The sequence below is a fragment of the Sceloporus occidentalis genome, unplaced genomic scaffold (genome assembly GCF_023333645.1).
Source record: "Sceloporus occidentalis isolate IW3139 unplaced genomic scaffold, rSceOcc1.0.p SCAF_6, whole genome shotgun sequence".
Lineage (NCBI taxonomy): Eukaryota > Metazoa > Chordata > Lepidosauria > Squamata > Phrynosomatidae > Sceloporus > Sceloporus occidentalis.
In genome coordinates, this window is record NW_028316986.1 from 85,960,641 (window position 1) to 85,980,104 (window position 19,464).

Consider the following 19,464-nt stretch of genomic DNA (forward strand, 5'->3'; position numbering starts at 1 on the left):
AGCCACCACAATAGTCGCTGGTAAGGAGCACTTCTGTTGTACTTTTGCCAGTGGCCCGGGTGCAGTTTTGGCCCAATCCAGGGGTCATCTGTATGCCCTGCCTTCGGATCAGATGAAAGCTGGTGCTTTTTGCCTGTGTGTTTCTTTGGCTTCCTGTTACATTTCAACTAAGCCACCGTAGCAGTACTTGACAGATGTGTAATGCACTTATTATCACTGTTAGCAACTAGTCTGACAAATTCCCATTGGAGACAAAGTTATCAGTATGTTTTGACTATGGGTGGAGGTAAGCACAACTGGGCTGAGACTAAGAAATGATAAAGCAAACTGCATAATACATGACTTTTTTTTTAAAAGGAGCCAACTGGCTAGAAATATTTCTTAGGAGCAAGAGAAAATCATTAAAATTAAAATACAGTACCTTCCAAAATCCTACACTGAATGCATATGATCATTAGCTAACTTTATTTATTATCTATGAAGCTTAGGAAATTCCAGTTTTCACAAGACAGTAGTCCAAGCCTTAGTAACACTTCTGAGCAATATGAAGCTGCAAGATACGAACCAATATGAACCTGCAACAGGGCATCACAGCATTGCTCAGCAAGCTAAGCAATGATTTATTCCATTTATTTCTGATTTTACCCACAATTAAAGAATGATATGAGTACAATCAATCAATCAATCAATCAATCAGATGTCTATCAGTCAGTACAAGCTCACTGTCAGCACATCTCCAGGTCTCAAGCATGTTTTCACCAGCCTAGCTATTTAGCAAGTACATTTCTATACCGCTTATCAGTGCACTTAAGCACTCCCTAAACGGTTTACAAATTGTAAGCTAATTGCCCCCAACAATCTAGGTATTCATTTTAGCGACCTCAGAAGGGTGCAAGCCTGAGTCAAGCTTGAGCCCTTTCTCTGGTATTGGACTCACAACCTTATGGTTTGTGAGTGGCTGCAGTACAGGCATTTAACCACTGCGCCACCAGGGCTCCTATTTCACACTTTAACTGAAGATGCTGGAGACACGTCTTGGCAACATATACATGCATGCAAAGCATGGGCTACTCCTCTGAGTCACTGCCTTTTGTCATGTTTGTCATAGTCTCATAGTGGTCGACAGAAAAAAACAACACCAACCTCCCCCCTAGCTGCATGCACTTTGGGGTAGGTGTTGAAATTTATACAAGATTATTTATTTATTTATGGTATTTATACCCTGCCCTTCAGTCCTAATGGCTATCAGAGGGGCTTACAATTATTATTTGGTGTAAAACAGTTTTGGGTGTATCTTTTTTTTAGAAAAAAAAAACATTTTGTGGCTAATTCCTAAAAGCTAAAGCCAAATTCTAGACTTTTAATTAATGAATATGGGCATGTGTTTATAACTAACAACTATGACGATACGCAGCTATCTGATTCAGATCTTCAGGCACTGCAGATGACAAGATTACCCAGAAAAGCTGCTCCACTTGAAAGATACATTACTCACTAAAACAGGCAGCAGCTGGCAATGATAGCAAAGGCATTTAGATCTTTCTCCATGTAAAAGAAATGCCTTGAAAATTTTCCAGGTCACATAACCTTCACCTTGTTAAGTTCACCAGAGCCACAAGTCTGGTTTTATTTTTTGCTTTGCAGCAACCAGAACTTGATTTATTACCTATGATGATCTCTTATGACCTTCCTTGTCACCTGTATGCCCCTCTTGTATTCATTTCTCACTCCATGGCATGATTTAGTGAGATGAACATACATAACACCAAAGGAGAAAATGTGATTGGTAACATTTATCAACTGAAAGTTTAGTCTGTCTAATTGTCTCTTTGGTTACCAGAGTTATGATTTACAATAAATTGTTAGGACCAAACCAGTTACTGAGTGGGCATATTTCTTGTGCTTGCACAGAGAAATGTGGCAGTTTCACTTTCTCTTCTGATGTATTTTAAATGTCAGGTTCTTCTATCTTGAACATAAAGACACTTGCATCTTTTGGTAAATTCTTCAAGATATAACTGAATCTAAATTCTTTCTCATTTGCACCAGCCAAATTCAATACGTACAGCCAGTTCCCAAATGGAAGGGGCCATTCTGTACATGTCTTGTGTGCCTACAAGTCATTTCTGACTTAAGATGACCCTAAGGGTCACAGAGTTTTCTCAGCAAGTTTCATCAGACAGGGGCCCGTTACAGACTGCCCAAAAGGGGCGGTCTTGGGCCACTGCCGGTTGCAGCGCAGAGGAGTCGCAGCAGCCAAACCGTGCAACTCCTCCGTACTGCAAAGGAGCGCGAAAATTGCGCTCCTTCCAGCAACCCGGAAGAGACGCCGCATGTGCCAAAGCGCACACTCACGGCGTGTGAAACGGCCACCGCCATTTGTTACGGACTCTGTCCGTAACAGGGTAAGGGGCGTCTGGAAGAGACGCCCCTTTTTCAAAATGGGACGTCCTAAGGACATCCCTTATGGCAGTCTGTAACCTGCCAGGGTTTGCCATTACCATCCTCTGAGGCTCAGACTGTGACTTGCCTAAGGTCACCAACTGGATTTCTATGGCTGAGCCAGCATTCATGCTTGTCTCCAAATCCATAGCCCAGTGTTAAAACCACTATACCACACTGCTTACCATATGATTAAAATGACAAGCTTGTCTGGGAAAAAAGTGGTGGCAACTCTAACATACTACTACCTTAACTAAATACACAGGAATTCAAACAAGTTATTTATTTATTTAACACATTTATATAAACAGAATTAATTTGCTACAATAATCAAAACAAATTACATGTTAAAAGTTATAGTTATAACTATGGCCCTGAATTGAACACTCTGCAGATTCTCGTTTCTCCAGTACTGTATTCTTGTTTCTTTTTTTTAAAATCAATTTTCTTTCTATCCAAATATGAAAAAAATTGGAGAATTTTAGTTACTGTTTCACAAAAATTAATTGAAACAACAATAATCTTTTCTGACACAAACTTCTTTGTTTACATATTTTCTGCCTGCTGAAGGCTTCAGTTGAATTTCAGAATTGCTTCCCTTCCCATTTGCCTCAGGTCACCAATTTCTTGTTCCAGCTCACACACCAAGCAATACATTTACTTTAATTCACATTAACTGTGCCCATCAGTCAAGGCGAAGGAGGAGGGGAACAAGCAAAAGATAACGTTTATTGAGACATATGGACCTGGTAATTGGACACTGGAAAAGGCATGTTTTCACCTGTCAGCAATATAAGGAAGAAATTTTATTTTGTATTAAACCTTCTGAGTCTCCCACTTTTTGGTTCCAAACTGTAACCAAAAGCTACTTTGTACTAAGTCACACCACTGGTTCATACAGCCCAGTGTCAATGCCAGGATATCCAGCAGTGGTGCTTTAGGCAGGCCCTACCTGGAAGTGCTGGAGATTGAAACTGGGACCACAGGGCTACCAACATTTCCAGTAAGGTTCCTATTTTGCCACCACAAGGGGTGGGGCACAGGGGCCTGTGTATCATGCCTCAACTCATCAGGCTCATGTACTGAACCCAAGTAAGAAGAGTCAATATGTCACCCTTGGGGACCTCTGTGATAGCTGGATTTGAGATCCAGTAGTACTCAAGTATCCTGAGACAATATATTTTATCAGGCCACATAGACACTACACTTGGGATGTCACTAGGGTTCTTGAGGTGCACATTTTAGTTATGTTACCTCATTACTTTCAAAAAGGAAGTTATGTAACACATATGGTATCAGAAGAGCAATTAGTGGTTTGGTAGTATAGGGTGATCTCACTGTCAAAGTTCTCCAACTTTGTTCTAGTTTGGGGAAATGGTAGTATCAGATACATCTTCTCATATTGCCAAAGCCTAAATGCTTTTCTGATGCTACATGAAAATCATATTTAAAGTACAGAGGGATGTATGTGCATATATGTGTCTTCAAGTTGACCAGTGACCTTAATCTCATAGTTTTCTTTCGCAAGAAATACTCAGAGGTGGTTTTACCAGTTCCTTCCTCTGGAATATAGTCTACATACAGCACCTGATACTCACATTCATGCTTTGCTTCAAAGATACAATGGGATCTGGTGCCCTTAAGGAGGTAATATTATTAAAACGCCATAAAACAAATGGTTAAAAGTTCTGGACACACTGGTCTTTTATTCCACATGTTAATCAACTTTGGACAAGTGTCAAATACCTGTTCTTAACAGAATAGATTCAAAACAGCTCTTGTGGGAAGGACACTTATTCCTGTATAAGAGAGAGGATTAGTCACTTCTCTGAATGCCATCTTTGCTTTCCACTTCCAACTGTTGTTGTTAGCTGCCCTCAAGTCCACTTTGACTCATGGCCACTCTGTGAATGAGACATCTCCAAGACCCCTTATCCTCCACCTCTCTGCTTGGGACCTGTGGGCTTAAGACTGTGATCTCCCCGATTAAGGCCAGCCATCCTGTTTATAGTCCTCCTCTCTTTCTACTGCCTTCCACTTTTCCCAGCATCACTGACTTTTCTAATGAATCTTTCCTTCTTATGGTGTGTCCAAAGTACAGTAATCTCTATTTAGTCATCCTGGCTTCCAGGGAGAGTTTGGGCTTTATCTATACAAGGAGCTATTTGTTTGTCTTTTGGGCCATTCACGGTATATTCAGCACTCTTCTCCAGCACATCTCAAATGAGTTGATTTTCTTTCTATTCACTTTCTTTACTGTCTAGCTTTCACATCCATACATGGTGATGGATAATAAGAAAACGGAGGTACTTGTGATAGGTTCCCCTGGTCCAGGAATGGCGGTGGTTCCACCTGTCCTGAACGGGATCACGCTTCCTGTGAAGGACTCTGTGCGCAGTCTGGGGGTGCTTCTTGACTCGCCGCTTCACCTTACAGCTCAGGTGAATGCGACGGTCAAGAGCACCTGTTATCAGCTTCGGCTTATTCGCCAGCTGCGCCCATACCTGGCCCAGAGAGACCTTGAAACGGTGGTACACGTTCTGGTAACCTCTAGATTGGATTTCTGCAATGCGCTCTACATGGGGCAACCCTTATACCATACCCGGAAGCTACAGATGGTACAGAATATGGCAGCCAGATTGGTCACTGGTACTTCCAGGGCCAGTCATATTACACCTATACTTAAAGATCTGCATTGGCTGCCCGTTCGCTTGCGAGCACAGTATAAGGTGTTGGTGATAACCTATAAAGCCCTACATGGCTTGGGCCCAGGATATCTGGAGGACCGCCTCTCTCCATACATTCCGCCCTGCACCCTCAGAACATCTGGGCAGCAACTACTGAGGGTCCCAGGGGCTAGACTATCCTCTACAACGAGGAGGTCATATACCACCGCCGCCCCGGCCCTCTGGAATACGCTGCCCATAGAGCTCTGCTCAGCCACCTCCCTGGCCCAGTTTAGGAGGGAGCTAAAGACCTTCCTATTTCATTTAGCATTCCCCGAAGTAAGTTCCAGTTAGCCTTCCCCCCCTTCGACGGCAATTGGCAGCTGGCTGATGGGGTTTTAATTTTGATTTTAATATGGTTGTATTTTAATATGTATTTGTGTATTGGTTTCTGTATTATTAATTTGTTGTTCATCGCCCTGATCTTTGGAAGGGCGGTATACAAATAAAATTTTTATTATTTTATTTATTATTTATTTATAATGGCTTGGATGATCCTTACTTTAGTTTTCAGTGTTCTGTCTTTGCACTGTAGTATCTTATCTAGTTCATAGCTGCCTTTCAGTCCTAGTTTTCTTCTGATTTCTTGACTGCAGTCTCCACTCTGATCAATGTTTGATGCAAGGCATGGAAATTTTTTGACAATTTCTATTCTTTTATTATCTAGGATGAACTCATGTAGGCCTGTGGTCATTATTTTTTTCTTAATATTCAGCATAAAGCCTATCTTAGCACTTTCTTATTTGACTTTCTTTAGTAATTGTTCCCAGATCTGTGTTGTTTTTGGATAGTAGTAGGGTGTCATCTGTGTATCTTAGGTTGTTGATGTTTCTTCCTCCAATCTTTACTCTTCCCTCCTCTGATTTTAAGGCTGCTCTGCATATGATATTTTCTGTATACATGCTGAATAAATATGGCGATAGAATGCATCCTTGCCTGACTCCTTACTGATTGGGAACCATTCTGTTTCTCTGTATTCAGTTCTGACTGTAGCCTCTTGTCCAGAGTACAAGTTAGGTATGAAGACAATCAAATGCGGTCAAAGGCTTGCTGTAGTCAATCATCTTTAACTGCTTGAACCTACAGTGCCATTCCCAAAAGGTTGCTAACCTTGAAATTAGCTTTTTATTATCTGCTTTTTTCATTTGCAAAGACTCTTGATGAGCCAAACTGCAGACTTGAGCTATTTAACATTGATTGTGACACTTGCATCCATAATGCATTGTTCACTAGTACTAATAGCCTGGTATCTTATCTTGTGGATAAATAGAACAGACAAGCAGACAGTTTCATTGGATTTTAAATAAGATCAACTAGCCACACTCCTACATCATGGCTATGATATGTAACTCTACACTCACATGGCTACATAGGCTTCACCATCCTTCTCCTAATTACCAACTGTGTATATAGTTGTGTATCTGCCAGTATACCTGCTTCTGTCCCATTCTGCAAGTGGAAATGTACATTGTCTACTTCTGCAACCCTAGTGATTAAAGTGGTACATTGACGGTAGTGACAAATCATAACGCACCACCCAAAAATGTGCAACTGCACAGCTGGAAACCTGTTTGAGTAAACTCAATGAATCGAATGTTGGTCAGTCAACATAATTACATCAATTGTTTCAATGGTTCTCCTCCAGTATGGACTAACAATGACTTCAGTTTCTGTAAAATGTCACACTTTTAGAACTCCACCTATGCAATCATCAACTGAATACATCTGTTTTGCAACAGCCCAAAAAAGCAAAACTACAGTGGGTCCTTCTTACTCATGAGGGTTCTGTTCCAGACACACACACACACACCCTGCAGATTGCAAAAATCGCAGGACCTCAAATCCTGTGGTATTCAATAGTGGTGTGTGCGTGGCCACTCTCCCGGGGTTATGTGCATGTGCAGCCATTGAAATCAATGGGGCTTGCCATCTGTGGATGCTCAAATCCACAGATGACAAGCCCACGGTTGGGACAGGAGCACTGTACATGTATAATGGTACTTATATATTTGTATGGTATTAACAGCATTCTGGCCAACTAGGTCCTAGAAATGTGATAAACAGGTGGTATGAACACATGAACTCTCAAGTCTTGCCAACAAAATTGGGTAGAGACAGCTGTAATCCCACTTTGGGATATATGGACAGGGCCTTGTAGTCAATCAGCTGTCAGACTCTGCTTCCTTGGTTTCCATCCCATAAAGGCAAAATGTGCTTCTTTTCTACGGTCACCATATTTGGGTACGTGTACAGGGGAGAATGGACAGGCAGGATGTGAGTGTTTGCCTCAAACCATCCCCTACAATCTTTCATATAGATGTTGAAGATTCTGAAAACAAGACAAGGGCCAGAGCCATTATTAAAGGAAGTCAAATTCTCTGTGGTAGAGGTTTTCCTTTTTGGTAATTAATTTTCTGATCATTCCTGGCAACTGCATGTGATCTTCTATTTGTGAAATAGAAATCCAAAGTTCACCTTCATAAATTTACAGTACTTTTTATTTTAAAACAGATCTGGCTAAATTCATTTTGTAATAATCGCTTGTTCCCTCCTCCCTTCCTTCTGTGGAACAGTAAATGCAAGATCTGCCTTTATTACTTTCCTTATCCTGTTTACAAGACAGGATAATTTCATTAAATCTATATCATACATTCAGCAAATATGTGTTTATATGGAATACATTTTTATTAGATTACATCTTTTATATTTTCTTTTCTAAAGCTCAATTTTGTTTGGCTGTTATTCAGCACACCAACTACACCATTATTTTGACTTAAATATTAATATTACACACAATATTACAAATGTGATCTCTGATACATCCCAGGCGATGTGCCAAGAATCAACAAACAGAGGAAAAGGCCATGAAACACAGAGTAGGTAACATTTGGGACAGCTAGTTAAGTGGGGGGGAAGGGACATGCATTGCAGCTGTCTGTATTAAGCTGGGCTTAAGGATAAGGTTTCTAGTGGGAGGAAAGCCCCTAACATTTTCTGAATAAATTAGTCACTCAGTGAGGGAAAATAAGCTTGAACTCTATGTATTTATTTATGTTAATACGTTAAGTATGTGAACTTTATGTGTCTGCAGTATGTGAACTTTGTATCTAAATACTGAGGCCGTATTGCACACTTAATCCAAAATGAATGAATAATACTTGAAGTGGTACTGAAGCAGTATTAATACTCTTTAAAAACTTGAAACTCAGAACTTGCCTATTACTTTACCTATTACTTTCCTATTACAAATGTGATCTCTGATACATCCTCTTGCCATCATCTTTTTAATGACTCCTCCTAACACTTCTAAAAAGCAGTTAACTGATATTTTAGAAATAACTTTCCAATGCCATGGATAAAGATCTGTGTAGCATTCCATGAGAGGCTCTCACGGGTGTGGGGTAACATATTCTTTGGCCACACTTTGTAGATGGAAATAGCAAATGAAGCGATATATTTATTGCATTCCAAATTATTTCTCCATATTATAGAGTGGGAGTATTCAATAATATGGTTCAATAATATATTCAGAAATTTTTATTAAAGCGGGGGGGGGGGGGGTCCTCAACATTGACAGGCAGGTTGCTATCAGTTTTTCCTACTTGCAGAGATTTGTATGTGGAGGATTATTGAATCCCTCTGCCTATTATTATTAATTATTAAAACTTTCATTATTTAATTTAAATAATAATAATTACTTAATCTTTTTATAATTTATTAATAATACATTATTATTATTAAAACATTTTAGCTATGAAGACTTCTACAAGCACAATTAGTATTAGAAGTGCCTTCCATGGGTTCCATGTAGCTTACTCCCATGTATACACAGGGCAGATTGTAGGCAGAGCAATAATCCCGGTCTTAATATTTCCTAGTGTGTAATCATTTAGCATAGGTCTGATTGATCATTCCTGAGTAGACTCAACTACATAGGTGTCTTCTTGGTCCAATTATGTGAAGTCATTTACTCAGCCCTCATCTCTGTCCTGGAGGAGGTCAGGCCTCCCTGCCATGCCATAAACATACTCCTTAAAGAGTACCCTGGGATGCTGTGCATTTGAAGAAGTAGTGGGGTGACACGTATGCATAGGAATCCACTATTAGTTATTATTTTTTAATTCAACCTTTTCTATTCACTTTCATGATCTTCCTGTTCCTTTATTTCACAGTTGCTGTTTATCTGAGTAGATACTTCATCAAGATGCACCTAATGAAAAAGCTTAGTCACATCAACCTCTGCACTTGACAAAGTCATATGTGTAAAATATGAATATTTATTTATTATTTATCACAAAGCAGCTTCAAAATGCCACCACTATGAAAAAATTACAAAGACAAACATTGTTTTCCAGTTTTCCCTCCACTTGGCAACTGAAGATAAAACCGGAAAAGCTACAATGACTACAGAAAACCACCTGTTGGCACTGTCAGCAGAGACTACCTCCATGCATACAGCTGGTGCAAAAGATAGCATTTGCTTAAATAATCAATGGCCATTCACCAGCAGTGGACAGCTCAATGCTGTGTGAGGGGCTCTTATTCTGCTGTTTCTAACAAGTGTCCATCAGTAGGGACTTCGGATTCAACCTGTCTCAGTTGTCACTTAGTACCAGATTCTGTTCATGCCTTTCCATTGTGGAATTGTGGAATATTTCATTGGCGTTTCTAGAATATTTCTGTTCAGAGAGAAGAAAGACAGTGAGAAAGGATTAACATGTGAAGTTAATCACTAGTATGCTAAAAATCTAATTCATTTTTCTTTATGTTCAAAGAGGGGGGAACGTTTAATTAAGTTTTTTTAAAATAGCATTTAAATTTGTTACATCACTACACAAACGTCATACCAAAATTAAAATGAAAAACCCATCCATGATACATTATTTTATTCTTCCTTTGCTTATCTCCATCCCTGCTTTGACTTTAGGAGAGAAGGAAACAGCTGGCTTAACTTTGAGAAACCTCCTTCTTCCACTGTGTGTTTCTGGATGTGCTTTCAAGTTGCCTGTTGAATTATGGTGACCCCATGAATTTCATAAGTATTTCATAGGCAAGGTTACTCAGAAGTGATTTTGCCAGTTCATTATTCTGAAATATAGTCTACAGCACTTACTCAACCAAGACATTCTCTTGCCTTCCCTTCCCTTATAATATCATTTCTTGCCCTTTATCCAGTTTACTCTCCCCTTTTCTTTAGTTTACTATTTCCATATGGATCTCAGCAAACCCAGGCTTAAAGAATTTCAAATTCAGTTTCTGTAAAGCTCTCCTCCTTCACACTTTATCACCTTAACAAACTGGGATTATAGTGAGCGAATTTCATGGCTTTGTGGGTATCTAAATTTTCCAAGTTTTAGTACAACACTCTAACCACATTTGAAAATAAAATATTTGAAACATATTTCAGTCTTCTAGGACATATTCATCTGTTTTATGATTTAATACAGGACTGAGAAACTGTGGAATCTTATGGAGCTATTCTAACTCCCCAGGACTTCTTGGTGGCTGCACCCTGATCTGCACTTGCAAAAAAGAATTGAAATATTTTGCCCACCAAATATCTTCTAGGAGCACTGCACCATGTTTTCAGCCCTTCTTAGTCTGCTAGAGGGCATTTTTTAGGCAAAAATATTTTTGAAAAAATTGGCAAACATTTATTTTGACTCCTGGAGCAGTCAAGGGATGTTCCAAACATGGTGGAAATGCCCTCCACACCCGCACAGATCATTTTGGAGCAAGGAAATCCTCACCAATGGGGGCCACAAAATGGCCCTTTGGGGCGCCTGTGACCAATAGGCCATGCTCTGCCCACCCGATTTAACAGATGAAAATGGTGGCAACTGCTCCTATGCTATGTCATTACTATAATGAAAACTATACAGACCTTAACTGCTGCTGTTGACTTCTGTCAAGCTGACCTCAGCCTATGTTGACCCTATGAATGTCATCAATAGCTCTGCTCAGGTCTTGCAAACTCAGGGCTGTGTCCTCTTTGATTGAGTCTATGCTCCTGTAATGGCATCTTCCATTTTTGCTACTGCTTTCAACTTTTGCCAAGCATCAGTCTTTTCAAGTGAGCAAGATTTTCTCGTAATATGGCCAAAATACAACAGTCTCAGTTTAGTCATCTTGGCTTCTAGGGTGAGTTCAGCCTTGCTTGATTTGTTCTAGAACTCTTTTCTTTGTCTTTTTGGCTATCTAGGGTACCCACAGAATTCTCCAGCAGTACATTTTAAATAAGCCGATTTTTTTTCCTATTAGCTTTCTTCATTGTCCAGCTTTCACAACCATGCATAGAAAATTGAAAATATGATGGCATGGACTGTGGTAATCAATTATCTATCTTCACACTTGGGGATTTTGTCTAGTTCCTTCAAAGCTGCTCTTAAAATTCTAGCCTTCTGATACAGTCTCCATTTTGATTAATGACTTGAGCCAAGGTATAGGAAATTATGAACTATTTCAATGTCTACATTGTCTACTTTAAAATTATGTAAAATTAGCTGTGGTCACTAATTTTGGCCTGGTACAGATGAGTAACCACACGCCTGCGACAACAACCCACTGCAACAAGGAGCTGCAAAATGCAGTTCCTGGTTGCGCCGCTGCCAAGGCGCAATTAGTGCTCTGGCGCGGTGCAGTGACATCACAGGTGCACCGCGCCATTTGGATGTGGCGCACATGCAATGTCATCGACATGCACACCATATGGACGGCACTGTGCAGCGATGACACCGCTGTGACATGCTAGGAATAGGGAGCGCGCTCCTAAACCCTAGTATCGCCGCCATGATGCCGCTTCCCGCCCGTGTGTACCAGGCCTTTGTTTTCCTAATGTTCAACTGTAGACCTGCCTTTATACTTTCTTCCTTGACTTTCTTCAATAGTTGTTCCAAGCCTTTGTTATTTTCTGCAAATAGAATGGTTCTGTAGTGAAATGGGGTTGAGTGATGGGAGAGTTGGGAGGGGCGAGATGGGTCAGGTGAGGAAGAAGGGGGGACATGGAGAAGCGGTCAGACAAGGGAAAGGAAAGGTCACTTGCAGCCCTCGGAGGAAAGCTCGGCCGGTGTCCCTGCAGGGACGGCACGGGCTGCTGCGAGTGAGACCCCACACAGAGGTGCAGTTATGGGACCCCAGGGAAGAAGGGGACTTTAGGTACCCCGAGGAGGGGTACAGGAGAGCGAAGGAGGGAGGTTGCCTAGAGAAGGAGTGGTGGGACGCTAAGAGGGAGCACTGGGAGCAGGCCCCAGTCCCAAGCGAGTGGGAGAAGTTGGACTGTGAACCGTTGGAGAAACATAGAAGAGGACCCGGAGGGCAAGAGGGTCTCCACGCCGAGGATTCGTAAACCGGCGGAGGGGCTCGTTCCAGTGTACCTGGAGTTGGGGAAGACTGGTGGTGGCCGTTGTTACAGTTAACAGTTGTGTTACAGTAAAGTTTAAGAGCATCTATCCGATGACTGGAGTAAGTTTTGTACGTGTCGTGGGTCACTGGGGAACTTCTGGGCAGGATGCAGGCTGGCACGCAGGCCCCGCCCACAGGTGCCATCTTTGTTGTTAACTGCTGTCATGTCAATGTATGCTTACCTTCTGAATGGGAGACTTTCAAGTCACCCTATCATCAACAGCCCTTTTCAGGTCTTCATGAGCATGCAGTGTGTTCACTTGTTGGTCATAGAGCATGCCCACTCTGGGTTTAAATTTCCTTTGAATTTTCAGATCTTGTGGAAGAGGTCTCTTGTTTTACATTTTTGGTTGTGGCTTTCTATTTCTCTGCATTGATTTTTATATTAATTCTCTTTGTTCCTGTGCACAAGTTTTTGGACAATTTTATCCCTGTGCAACAGTTGTTTAACAGTATTTCTGACCCCTTTTACTTTTGTTTCTCATCATCTTGTCTTACAGCTGTCTCTCAAAGGATGTGCCATCGGTGTTTGAAGCTCAATATGTCCAAAAAGGAGTTTCTTGTTTTCCACCAAAGCCTACCGTTCAATATTCCTTTTCTGTTTCTGTTGATGATATTTCTATTCGACCTGTCCAGGAAGCCCGCAGTTGTGGTTTCATTTCTGATTCTTCTCTGTCGTGTATCCCTCAGATTCAGGGCACAGCCAAGACATGTAGACTCATTTTGGATAATATTGCTAAAATCCGACCATTTCTCTTGGCCTCTACTGCCAAGATTTTTGATCCATGCCCTAGTGGTCTCGTGACTAGATTTTTGTAACCTCCTTCTGGCAGGGCTTCCTCTTTCTCACCTCCGTCCTTTAATTTCGGTCCAGCATTCAGCTGCACACATTATCACATCTGTTCACCATTTTGACCATATCTCTCCATTACTGTCATCCCTTCACTGGCTCCCCCTGCCTTTCCGTATTCAGTATAAGCTTCTGTTGCTGACTTTTAAACCCTTGCATGGGCTGGTCCCTCTTTATTTATCAGAGCTTCTTTCCTCTCACCGTCCCACTCGTGCCCTCCGTTCTGGTAGTCAAGGTCTGCTGCCTCAGCCTAGGATTTTTACTGCTCCATCCCGGATTCGTCCCTTTTCATTTGCTGCCCCTCATTCCTGGAAACTCCTTCCCCCTCAAGCACAGGTCATCACTTCTTTAACCAGCTTCAAAGTTGAGCTAAAGACTATACTGTTCAGGGAAGCATTCTCAGGCATTGCATGATTATTATTTGATGTTTTTAATTTGTTGCCTCATTTGTATTAATATTATTATTTTATTATTTTGTAGAATGTACGTCATAGGCAGGCTTATTTTAATCTATTTTGTTGACTGTATGTACAGCGCTGTGTAAATCTACAGTGCTATATAAATAAAGCATAATAATAATCTTACTACTTGAAGAGTTTCATCTGTCATCCAGTCGGGCTTTTTCTTCTTTTTTACTGAGATATTGTCTTTTTACATTCTTCCCTCACAATGTTCCTTGCTTCATTCCAGAGTTCTTACAAACCTTAAAATGTTCATACAAACCCACTTCAGTGAATATTTGCATCAACACTGGTAAAACCTAAAACATTCTTGTACTCGCACAACTGAATTTTAGTGACTTGGGATGTAATACATAATGAGAAGCATCTTTTCAGTGACATCAGCATGTATGCATTTCCCTTAAGTATACAGATGTCTTTTTTTGGGTGCTGCAAGAGTCGATATTTCCCCCATCCCCGCATACTGAAATGCCCCCAAAGATGCCCCATTTACCTATTCCTTGCTTAGTAGCAAGTAAACAGGATCATATGAGTGTTTGGCTACATCCCCATAGCCAGACATGAAATGATGACATTGGCTGCATCTGCACTGCAGAAATAACCCAGTTTGACACTTTAGGTGGTGTTAAAGCTGTGGTTTAAAGCTTTGGTATTCTTGGACCTATAGTTTGTTGTGGCACCAGTTTATTTTAATTGTTTCTTTCCAACACTGTAAGCCACCTTGAATCCTATGCTGGCAGAATGCAGTGTATAGATAAAAACAAACAAATAAAAATAAAACGAACACTATTTCAGTTACCACTAGTTTTGCCTCCTCAGCTACTGTCTATTTTCCATCCCCTGAATTTAACTCATAATCTCCATTTCTGCTTCATTCTTTGCTTCTCCTCTGGTCATCCACTACATTATCCAAAAGACATGTGCAAGATAGCACCAGAACAATGCAATAATGCTTGAACCAAACAGGAGGAGGAAGACATAGCAGAGAACTGAAGAACACTTTGACGCCCGACTGTTGTTATATATGTTTTTAATTGTTCATTGTATTCTTAGTATGTATATTAGATTGTACTATAACATGGATTATAAAGTTTTTAATGACTGTAAACCGCTTTGATCTGCAGAAAAAGTGGTATAAAATAAAAGTATTATTATTATTATTATTATTATTATTATTATTACTTTTATGTCTGAGTTTTGGCAACACAACAACCTCAGAAGCTTGGAGGGGAGCATTTTCAAAACTGCTATTATTATGTAGAACTGAGAGGATAATAAAATATTTTAAATCCCCCCAAGCAATTTGGGCTATGATGAATCAACATTATTATACTGTATCTCTAAATTTTTCATCTGCTATGATTGCCTACCGCTAATTAAGGCAGCAACTTTTTTTTCCTGAACACTACTTCCAGCAACATATTCTCTTTGAAGTGCTCCTCAAGTATTATTTTTATCCAAAAGAGAAACAAGCAATTTTAAATTTTGCTTCTGATAACTTTCGGTCTTTGATAAATTCTTTATATAACACCAGGGAAGCAAACCTTGGATATATTTATTTAATTAAACAGATTTGAAAAAAATGCAAAGTACCATGAACTCTCTCAATATAGCTGATCTTTGTCCTAAGGAGGAAAGATTCTAAAAATGATTTAAATATTTGTTTAATGGAAGCGGGATAGCTAAAAGCAAGTATTGCTAATGAATTTCATTGTGTGTCTAAAGAAATGAATAGGTTTTCCCTCCAAATGGCTCATTAATAAACTACATTGGCTATACTACATTGCTCAGGATTTTCCTAACATGTAATTTTCTCCACATTTCATAAAGACTGGCATCTTATCTTATAATGTACAAACCATTTAAAGGCTACCTGAAGACTCTGAAAAGGGAATGGCATTATTTTGCCCTCTCAAATTGTTTTCAAGTTGATCCACAACCTCCCTTAACTCTTCCACTTTTGGGGGAAAGTGAATGACAAAGAAAGTAATGAAAGGAATTTGTGATCTTCAACCCTAGGCCCTGGCAAAATAAAAAAAAAGGAGTCCTGGGCACTTCTGAGTGACAGAGGCCCTTATCACACGGAGGGTTTTGCAGCTCTGATCCGAAGCCACTGTGGATCCAACCATGCGAATTCACGTTAAAACGTGATGTATTATCTCACGTGATTGCTTTCTATGGAGGGGGGTTGTTGTGCAGATCCACAGTCAATCAAAAGTGACTCCTGGTTTTTGTGAATTCGGTAACAAGCAAATTCACAAAAATTGTTTCCAAGCTCACTTCAATTTCAATCCGAATTGGTCTGGTGTGGAATGCAACTTTGCTTCCATCCTGGTACACCCCCCAACCCTCCAAGGTCCCATATTTCCCATGGTGCTGTGCTGCAATTTTGCGCCATTTGCTTCCTGTGCTCCTTCAAGAACAGGGGGCATGTTTGGATATAGCTGACAGGGATGAAGGTAATGAAACAGGAAGCTGGGGGGAGAGGTGGGAGCAACAGAGGGGGCCATCGGAGGCTGGGGGGAGCAACAAATTCCAACTCCCAGAATTCCATAGCCTCGAGCCAAGGACCCCACAACAAACTCCAACTCCCAGAATTCCATAGCACTGAGCCAGGACAGTTAAAGTGGAGTCAAACCGGATTATTTCCCCAGTGCGGATGCAACCTAAGAAAAGGCAACTGTTACAAAGGGAAGGAGAGTGGATTGGATTCAGGAAGGTGGTATTTTAGGGAGCATGGAGAATAAGGGAAACCGGATCATTTCTGCACTCCTCCAAAATGGGTCTCCCTCAGTTCCAAAGGATTTACTTTCAAGTAAACCTGCAGCTTCTACACTGATTATTTTGCATTGAAAGAATTTTATTATTATTATTATGGAAATATTATTATTGTTGTTATTAATAATAAAAAAGTATTTCACTGCAAAATAATAATAATAATAATAATAATAATAATAATAATAATTTTGCCGGTGATACATTTGGATGAAGCAGGAGGCATTTAGATAGGTGAAATTCCCTATCATTCATGTGAGGCTAGCATTCACATGAAACTGGAACCAAGAAGTGGCCCCCTTCTTCAACTCGAAAGTGCAAAGGTTCACAATGCATTCAGAGCCCCAGTGAACATGCCAAGGGGCCCAATTTGAATAGTTGAATCCGCATGGTATGTACCGGTGTGATAATTTAATGTGCACTTGCTCCCCTTTGACTTGGGAATCACCACAATTTTGTTCTTCATGTGTGATAATTCATCATGTGAATTGCCTTGGATTCGAATTGACTCTGCTTCCTCTTCACTTCAGATTGGCTCTGGATTGGAGTTCCAGTCTCTCGTGTGATAAGGGCCAGAGTTAATTCTGAGCAGAGATTTTTTGTAGTATGCAGAAGGGATGCAACCTAACCTAGTCCCAAAGCTAAACTCCTGATATCGATTGAAAAGGGTCAGTGGTTAGCTGTTAAACTCTTCTGAACAAATGACTGGCCAGAGGAATCTATGCCTCCCATACTTTTGCCCAAGAAAAGTTCATGATACCTGATCACCAGGCAGGATAACCACAAGAACCAATGGGAAAGCACTTTGCTTGGAAGCCACAGGCTGAACTTCATAGGCTGATAAAACCAAGATCAGTTTCAAAGCCAACTTACTAGTGAGTAAAGCAGCTGCCACAGTGGAGCTGCAGTTCTACAGAGGCAGTCAATATGAACAGAATAATTGTTAGAACATCTGAATTTGGCCTAGCTCCAGTCCCCAGCCCAGTTTCTGATTTCCATGCCAGTTCTGCAACCTTGCTGAGAGTCATATCTAATGCTTTGCTTGCCAGATCCCTAATTATCCTGTTCAACCAATGTCTGAGAACATTTCTGAGCCACTTATTAATGTCTGGATTACTGAGTTCCCTCTATAGGTTTAGTTTGCTCCCTCAGAGTGAGGGTCCTGGAATAATAGCATGCCTAAAGTAGACAGACAGGGAAACGGCTAACACAAACCACTGAAAACAAGACCCAGTGAAAGAAACCAAGCACTAATCTTAAATTTTCCTGGGGATTATCTGGTTGCCAAAAATAAATAAACAAACATGATTTTTTCCCTAACAGACAGTACTCTTGAGTGGTATCCTTTTGAACATTTACATTTAAAAGATAATATAAACCCACATTTCATATAAAACAGAGGTTGACAACAGTGACCTTCCAGATTTTGCTGGCCTGCAACTCCCATCAACCCTAGCCAGTATAGTTAATGGCAGATGGTGGGAGCTGCAGTTCAATCACATCTGAAAGAGACAAGTTGCCAATCCTGAAACAGAATAACAATAGTTGAAACCTTACATTGAGCTATGCACCGATTGTGCCATACAACCCTTTGTGTTGAATGGTAGTGGAACACACATCTAAATGTGCAGCCTATTGCAATTCTACTCCCCATTAACTTGAACCAAAAGCCAAGGTTCTGCGTCAAGACTAAATGCTTCCGCTTGCACCAGACACCAACAGGATTCCATGCATGGCTTTACAATCCAGGACATGAAATGTAAATCCCATGTGTGTCTCTGTTCAGCTCTGTAACCACATTAAGACACACAGTAAATGCCTCTCCTTCCTCCCTGTTCTTCAGCACACTTCAAGTCACTCTTCCCACACACAGCTGCCACTTTCATACATATTTTAAAGATTCCATCTGGGTGCGTCAACTACCTGACTTACTTCCAGCCAACAAAAAGAAACATCCTACTCAGACACGTCCAATCACACCCGCTTCATATGGTCTTACAAAAATATTCTGCTGTCTTCAAGCCAAAGCATGGTATCACCCAGGACTGCCACCATGTTTCAAATAGTAAAACAACAAAAACAGTGTATCTTTTATAATAGCTGTAAAACTGTCTTAGAATTTGTACTACTAAGAAGAAAATACAATTACAATTAGCAACATGACCTTTCAGAGGACACTTCTGTGAGCTGAGGGATCCATTTGTTTGAATAACCTTATAAGCAAGAGAGAGATCAAAATGGATTACTGGACCAGCAATCCATATACTTTGCAGCTGGATTAAAACAGTTGCAGTAATTTTGGTTTTTAAAAAAGAAAATGTATTGCTTTATATAACAAAGTCCTGGCTCTGTAAGCTGAAACAGAATACCAGTAGCTGTGCTGGGCAACTCCAACTTGCTGATGGGTAGAAGGCGATGAAAGGAGATGAGTGTTTCTTTCTATTATATTCACAGTGGTCATCTGCCACTGTGTCTGTTGTTTTTAATCTCCCATCTCCCCCTACACACCATGGGTGAGAGATCAACTGTGCCAACTCCAGGATAGAGCACCCGTTTGGGAACACAAATTCCAACAGAACAAGGAAGGCACAGTTAGAAGCACACATCTGTACAAGCATCACTTTTGATGGATCAGAACTTGTAAAAGAGACTGGGTTTATTTACAACTTCTAAAACCCACAACTAGCATGGCCACTGGCCACACTGGCTAGTGGATATTGGTAAATCTGGTTCTCCCATCCCAAAAGTGAGCCAGTGTGGTGTAATGGTTTGAGTGTTGGGCTATGGCTCTGAAGACCAGTGTTCGATT

General features: G+C 40.6%; 1 protein-coding gene across 4 annotated transcripts in view; it reads right to left on the reverse strand.

Annotated features, from left to right (window-relative positions):
• AIG1 (androgen induced 1) overlaps window positions 1–19,464 on the reverse strand; it is a 130,300-nt gene that overhangs the window by 85,517 nt on the left and 25,319 nt on the right. Inside the window, exon 1 of one of the 4 annotated variants that reach the window (XM_089530263.1) lies at window positions 9,673–9,768. The exons of the other annotated variants lie outside the window; for them this stretch is intronic. The gene's annotated coding sequence lies outside the window, so the exon portion shown is untranslated. Of the gene's footprint in view, window positions 1–9,672; window positions 9,769–19,464 lie in introns of those variants that run through there. 4 annotated transcript variants of the gene reach the window in all.